At 39.4% G+C, this 8,040-nt stretch overlaps 1 protein-coding gene across 1 annotated transcript in view; it reads right to left on the bottom strand.

Moving 5' to 3' along the window:
- LOC137656483 (micronuclear linker histone polyprotein-like) overlaps positions 1-8,040 on the bottom strand; it is a 34,797-nt gene that overhangs the window by 1,336 nt on the left and 25,421 nt on the right. The gene's annotated exons all lie outside the window — the stretch shown is intronic.

Genomic DNA, 8,040 nt, shown 5'->3' with positions numbered 1-8,040 from the left:
AAATGTGGTATGATTGTACATCCAAGTGTGAATATGATTGAAATGAAGGTTAAAGGTAATATTTGTTGGGAATTTTATTAAAGGAAGACGGCAGAGTGAGTACGAAGGTGTGGAAGGGTAGTGCCGTTGGTAGCAAAGGAAAGTGTAAAGTTATCGGGTAAGAAAGGTGAGGTTATTAGTGTAAAGTTGCATGGCCGAGCAGTCTGGAATTTCAAATAGTGATGAGGATGAATATGTAGTGGAAGGTATGAAGCAGGAAATTTGGTGAAAACGAGTGCTGTATATATATGATGGTGTTATGAATATGCAGGAACCCCAGGTGTATGTAAGGTTGTTGCCGAGTGTTAGGAGGAAGAGAATACGTGGAATACGTGAGGGCGATTGCATGGGATGTATGTATACACTGATCAATGTAGAGGATGGAAGATATGTTAAGGCGAGACAGGTAATGGCTGGTAAGGTAAAGAACGATGACGATTGGGATTACGATACGTTGAAAGGAAGAATTAAGTTTAGATGAGAGATAAGTGAGGTCGAAAGGGAACGAGTGCTTAAGATGTTATGGGATAAGCGGAGAGTTATGAGTCTCGGTGACGATGATTGTGGGGGGTCAGACCTGCAGAATTTAAAATAGTTCTCAGTGAAGATACCCCCATATATCAGCGTCCCAGGCATTTTTCTCCGCCTATTGCCAAGGAGATAGAGGAGCAGTGTCAGGAATTAGAGCGTATGGGTGTAATAGAAAGGAGGAGAGTGCCTGGAATAGCCCTATTGTCCCTGTACGAAAGCCTGATGGAAGTTTACGCATGTGTATTGATTATAGGAAGGTGAATGAGGGTGACTGTTAAAGAACGTTTTCCAATGAATGTGGTGTCTGATTGTGTTTATAAGATGCATGGAATGAAAGTTTTTACTAAATTAGATTTGGTGCGGGGCTATTATCAGATGCCTCTAGCAGAGGGGAGCAGGCCCATTACCGCATTTTCAAGTACGAATTGTCACTTTCAATTTAAAAGGTTGAGTTTTGGTCTTGCTAATGCGCCTGCTGCCTTCCAAAGAGCGATGAATGTTGTATTGGCTGGTTTCGATCGACAGAAGGTGACTGTTTTTATAGATGATATTCTGATTGCGAGCGAGACTGTTGAGGAACATATGCGGTTGCTTGAGGCAGTGTTGATGCGGTTAATTGAAGTTGGTGTGAAAATTAAGCTTGAGAAGTGTACATGGTTGTCCAGGGAGGTGGAATTTCTTGGGCATGTAGTGGGTGAATCTGGTATAAGGAAGAGTGACAAGTTTGTGAATAAGTTGCGAGAATTTCCACGTCCCCGGACTGTGCGTGAGTTGCGAGGTTTTCTTGGTTTGGTTGAGTTTGGGCGCAAGTTTGTTAGAGATTGTTCAGGTATAGGGAAGCCTTTGAATGAATGGACGGGTAAAAGGAATAGTACAAAATTAAAATGGGATGATCGGATGATAGAAGCGTTTGAAAGGTTGAAGGAAGAGGCCGCGAAAGACGTCACTTTGGCATTTCCAGACTACAGTGAAAATGCGAATATGCTAGAGTTGTGTACGGATGCGAGTGGGGTTAGTATGGGTGGTTGTTTGGTTCAAATGCAGAGAGTAAATGGAGAAGAGCAATTGAGAGTAATAGCGTATGTTAGTAAAGCGTTTAATAAAGCTGAGCGGAAGTATTCGACGATTGACAGGGAATTGGCTGCAATACGATTTTGTGTGAAAGCATTGAAAGTATTTTTGTATGGTGTAAAATTCATTGTGCGTACTGACCATCAGCCCCTAGTGTACATGATAAGGAAAGAGTGTGTGAATGCAAGGGTTGCTAGGACCATAGAGGATTTGAATGAATTTGATTTTAGGTTAGAATATGTACCGGGAAATAAGAATGTGATAGCAGATGCGATGTCGAGGATGCATGGGAGAATGGAAGATAAAGAGAGTAATCAGAATTCTGAAAGGTTACCTGAAGGTTTAGTTGTGGAGCAGAGTTGTGAAGGGGAAGATATGGTATATAAGTGTATCCTAATGGGTTTAAGTAAGTTGGTACAAGAGGGGTTAAATACGGAAATACCAGGTAGTGTAACTGAGCTTAAAAGAAGGGTGATGAATGAAGTGTCAAAAGAAATGGTGTATGAGGAGGAGAGTAGTGTACTAGAAGGGGAAGTATTATCAAGGATATTAATGGTGGTAAGTATGTTGTATGGTGTAACTGTGTATTTGTATTTTGGATGGAATCGACCGATGGAATATAGGGCATGTAAGGAGAATGATAGGGAATATATTTTGAGGATTCAATGTAAGGAGGAATGTTGCAAATTGTTGAGTGAGAAGGATAATGGTGCAAGTGACCTTAATCTAAGATATGGGGGTATAGAGGACAGTGAACATGATGATGAACATATTGGTGAAGTGAGTGACAGAATTGAAAGGAGAGTAAATGTATGTATGCATGGTGTAAAAGGAAGGATGATGACATATGTGAATATAAATGAGAATGAATATTGTAGTTTAATTGATACGGGTGCTCAAGTGTCATTAGTAAATGAGTCAGTTATCAGGGAAATTGAGAGGTACAATTGGGAAGTGAAAAGACAGTGTACGAGTGTGAGAATTCATGGAATAGGTCAGGGAAGTTTACTTGTTTGGGAAGAAGTGAGGTTGAAGGTGAAACTAGGGAGTATGGAAGTGGAACATAATTTTATTGTAATGGGAGAGAATGAAATGCCTAGTTGTTTTTTGATGGGAATAGATTTTTTGAGGTTGCACCATGTGTCAGTTGATGTTGGTAAGGGTTTGCTTTCTAAGAATGGCTGTAAGGTAATAGTAATTGAGGATAATAGTGTATTCATGGCGAATTTTGTGGGCATGATTGATATTGCAAAAAGTGAAGATGATTTGTTGAGCAAAGAAGAGGTGGAAGAAATGCAAGGTGAATGTTTAGAGATAAATAGGTTACGTGAATGTATTTTAAATGGTATTAGGGTGGAAGAATGGCCGTGTGATTTGGAAGCGTATAAGAAAGTTGTTAAAAGATTTGTTGTTTGTAAGAATATTGTGTATTTTTTGCATAGGGGAATGGATGAAGATATATATGTTCCTGTGTTTCCAATGCATGCAGCTGTAAGTATGTGTATGGTAGTGCATGACAGGTATGGGCATATGGGGAAGAATAAATTGTGGGAATGCATGCGAGAGAGGTTGTTTACTCCTGGGTTGAGTCAAATTTGTAGGGATGTAGCGACTACTTGTGAGGATTGTCAGAAGGGAAAGTATCAGAGCATGCATGCAAGTCCGCCTGTTCTGAGGTTACGTATGAAAGAGCCATTTGAGATGTTTGTGATTGATTGTGTTTCGTTGCCTGTGACTGCGAGAAGACATGTGGGAATGATTGTCATGGTCGATCATATGAGCAAGTTTGCGTATGCCGTACCCATCAAGAATAAAAGAAGTGAGACTGTAGCGAGAATGGTAAGTCAAGTGATGTTGCCGATGAGTGTGTGTAAGCCTGCAAAAATGTTAAGTGACAATGGTCCGGAGTTTGTGGGATGGGAGTTTGAGCAGATGTTAAGAGAATGGGGCATTGAACATGTGTATTCGACTCCGTATATGCCAAGTGCGAATGGTTTGGCTGAAAGGACTGTAAGAACCTTAACAGAAATTTTGCGGATGATGAGTACATGTGATAATGATTGGGATTTATATGTTGGGCGTGCGTTGTGGGCGTATAATGCGACGGTGCACAAGAGTACTGGTATGTCTCCGTGTAAGTTTGTGTTGAATTTTGAAAAGATAGTAAGACCGAGATTGAGTGTGTCCAAGAATGATAGAGACGTTTGGAAGAAAGCAAATGAGAGATTTGAAAGCTACAAAGTTGGAGAGAAAGTGTTAAAAGAAGTAATTGAAAAGGGAAGAATGAATGTCAATAAGGTAAGTGATAAGTTTGAAGGTCCATATGAGGTGTTAGATGTTGGTTCTAGTGGGTTGAGTTATGTTTTAGGTAAGGTAAGTGTGGATGGTAGTGTGGAAAAGGTTAGGGCACACCACAATCAGTTGCGAAAATGGAAGGAGGTACCAAGATATATTCAGGAGAATGGTATGAATAAATGGCTGAAAACGAACAAGTATGAACCGAGTATGTGTGAGGCATTAGGTTTAGAAGATAAGCAATTGGTGTTAGTAGAGTATGGAAGGAAAAGGAAGTCGTCTGAGAATTTTACTGGGGATAAAAGGCGGGAAAATTTTGTAGTTGTAGGCGGGAATCAGAATAAGCAGGACAAGGGTGTAAATGTACAGGTGAGTATGGAAGATAAATGTATTAATACAGATGAAACTTGGATGAGTATGAATGATACTTATAGTGTGTGTGGTTTTTCGTTAGATGAGGCAAGAGAACGTATGACGGACACGAGAATGAAAGATAGGAGAATGATAAGCAGTATGAATGATTCTTTTGTTAAAGTAGAAAATGGTTTAGATGTAATGGATGAATTGTTGACAGAAATTAGTGGGATTTTCGGGCCAGATGAAACTGAGGTAGATGAAATAGTGAATGATATCTTAGACGAGCAGAACATAGACGGGAATAGTAATAGTACGTTGAATGAAAACGACATGGAAGAAGTGAGTGAGAGAGTGCAGGTATATGAAGGCCCAGTTACCCGAAGCCGAGGCCCTGTTCCTGATTGCGACTGGGTAATGAGAAAATAGGTAAGTGTTGTGTGAGGATTTGGCAAAGTAAGGGGGGAGGAATGTGGAGGATTAATTTTATTTTAATTTATTTTTTGTTTGTCAAATCAAGAGAGAGAGAGAGAGAGAGAGAGAGAGAGAGAGAGAGTGTTTATTTAAGTTTTGTCAGAGAGAGAGAGAGAGAGAGAGAGAGAGAGAGAGAGAGAAAGTGTTTACAGTATTGGCTTTAGTTTTGTCACAGAGAGAGAGAGAGAGAGAGAGAGAGAGAGAGAGAGAGTTGTTTTAGTATTGTTAAATCGAGACATTTTATTTGCTTTAGCTTTGTCATTAATGAGAGAGAGAGAGAGAGAGAGAGAGAGAGAGAGTGAGTGTGGGTGTTTATTTACTTAAGTTTTGTCAAACCGCAAGAGAAAGTGTTTATTTGCTTAGATTTGTGTGTGAGAGAGAGAGAGAGAGAGAGAAAGTGTTTATTTGCTTAGATTTGTGTGTGTGTGGTGTGAGAGAGAGAGAGAGAGAGAGAGAGAGAGAGAGAGAGAAAGTGTTTATTTGTTTTAGTTTTGTCAAATAGAGAGAGAGAGAGAGAGAGTTATTTGCTTTAGTTTTGTCAGAGAGAGAGAGAATTTCATTTGCTTTAGTTTTGCTAGATCGCGCGTGCGCGAGAGAGTATGTGTGGTTGTGTGTGCGTGTGTTTGTGTGTCCGCGGTGCGCGCCGAAGAACAAGGATAATTAGCGAATGATTGTTTGAAGTTGGAAAGATTGTTGGTATATTTGAGGTTGTTTGTTTACATTTTTTAGCTAGGATAGGGCGGTGATGAATGTCTTGGGCGAAAGCATTAGATCTTGGACGATAGAAGGAGTCGGTTCTGCATTTTTTTGTTCTTCGGAAGCCGGCTGTTTAGTGTTTTTATGTTCTGAGCCGTAGTTCCTCCTTTAGGCTCCTTTAGACTCCTTGGAGTTTTAGTTTGGCCTGGAAGGTGGTTTGCCAGCCGTGTGCTTGTATGAATAACTTGATGATGACGACCTGGACCGTACAATGAACATAGTTAGACTGCAGATATTTATATAAATAGAGAATTTGAGCGTTGACGACCCGACTGGAAATAAATGTTTACGATGATGATGGCCCCTTTAATGTGATTGGACAGTCGAATGGACTGCATGGATTTGTGGCAATTGGATACAAGGATTGTTGCCAGTGTGTGGAGTCTGTGGACTACGGTTACCACACAACTTATATATTTAATATTTTGGCGTTCTCGCTTATGTTGATGTTAAATGTGATTTATTTCTGGGTTGTGGTATACGATTGGGTTTAATATTAAGTGATTTATTTTAGTGTGTGGGTAAGTGTTTTTCAGTACTGTGTGTGGGTAAGTGTTTTTCGGTACTGTGTGTGGGTTAGTGTTTTTTCGGTACTGTATGTGGACTGACGGTGTTGGGTTTATGTAAAGGATATTTTTTTTCGATTATTGGTGAGTCCTGTGTACCCACACACACAGCTATAATATATAAATATAAAAGTGCTATTTCTGTCTGTTTTTGTGTTAAGTTTGTTTAATGATGTGTGATTTTTGTTTTTTTTTGTTGCAGTAAATATAGTTTTAAGGTTATGTTTTGTTTGTTTTTCCCTTCGAGCAACAGTCCAGTTTGAAGTAAAGTAAGGGGAAGTTTGTATTGTGGGATATTTTGGTAGAAGAGTGATCAAAGGTGTGGGGTTTGTTTTTGTTGACATCCCGCTACACCACAACCTTTTCTCTTACTATGAAATCTTAATAGTAGACATCCTTTATGGGGTGATGTTTTGGCAAACGCAAGGGGTAATATTGTATCATCAATTTTGGAGAATGAAGTTGTGGGACTCTTAAATACAGGAGAGCCCACACACTTTCATGTTCAGGCAGGTACCTTGTCCTGCATTGACCTATCAGTAGCAAGCTCTAACTGTCTTCTCGAATTTAATTGGAGAATATTAGATGATTGGCATACTAGTGATCATGCACCAATCATTATAAACACCAACAATGGTCCACCTTTATAGAAATCGCCACGATGGAATCTTGATAAGGCGGACTGGGATAGATTTCGGGAGCTAAGTGAAATTGAAGGAAATGCAGAACTCTTTGAAAGTGTTGTTGATGCCATAGTCTGTGTGGAGGAAAGTGAAAAAGATAGCAGACAAATTCACCCCAAACCCACCACCAGTGTTAAGGGTAAATGGTCAGTATATGACTGGAGCAACCGAAGTTAGCAATGCCCTGGCGGACCATTTTTCAAATATATCATTCAAGTGTGAAGCAGCTCCTGGTCACCAGTATAGGAGCATTGAAGAAAAGAAAATTTTAAATTTCGCAACAAGAAAGGAAGAGTCATACAATTCTCCTTTAAGTGAAAGAGAATTTGATTCTGCACTTGCTACGTGTAACGATACAGCCCCTGGACCCGATGGAATTCCATATGAAATGATTAAACAGGTACCTTTTAATACAAAGTTATTTATTTTAAGCATTATTAATAGAATATGGCATGATCATAGTTATCCAAGTGTTTGGGAACTAGCCATTATTTTAGGCTTTTTAAAACCCGGTAAGGAAAAGTTTTTAGCAGCAAATTATAGGCCAATTGCATTGACATCTTGTTTAAAAGATTTTAGAATGGCTTTTTATTATTGGACGGAGAGGTATAATGGTTCGATTTTGTTGGGTTCCAGCACATATAGGTGTGTCTGGTAATGAGAAGGCAGATTTACTGGCAAAGAATGCGGCATCCGAGTTGCTGCCAAGAAGGTATCCAATTCCATGTAATGATTTCCTACCTAACATCAAGAAATTGTTTTGCAATAAATGGCAAGAGCACCGGGATAGTCTAGATGGTAATAAAATGAAAGAAGTAACAAATGTCATATCTCTTTGGAGGTATGACATGATGCCCTGAAAATGGGAGACCACTCTTTGGAGTCTCCGTATTGATCACACTCGGTTGACACACGAGTTTCTGCTGAAGGGCCAACACCAACTGTATTGCGAGGACTGTTTAGTACCTTTAACAGTGAGGCATTTGTTGACCGAATGCCCAAATTATAATAACTTAAGAAATAGATATCTGTTTGAGACTCGAGGTGAGGATGGCAGGTTCATCCTTGCCAAGATTCTTGGACATGATGTGTCCTACTATGCGAGCGGCATTTTTAGATTTATTTCAGAAGCAGGTCATCTGAAAACTATTTAAGTTTTATAATGACTTTCAAATTTTATGGTTTAATTTGTATATTCTATTAATTTTTATATAAAATAAATGATATCGACGTCAATAACCTTAGATGTCAGGATGCCTGAAAACTTTAAA

This window comes from Palaemon carinicauda, chromosome 17 (assembly GCF_036898095.1).
Source record: "Palaemon carinicauda isolate YSFRI2023 chromosome 17, ASM3689809v2, whole genome shotgun sequence".
NCBI classification, from domain to species: domain Eukaryota; kingdom Metazoa; phylum Arthropoda; class Malacostraca; order Decapoda; family Palaemonidae; genus Palaemon; species Palaemon carinicauda.
The sequence above is the reverse complement of the archived record's forward strand: the minus strand, read 5'-3'. Positions and strand labels throughout refer to the sequence as shown.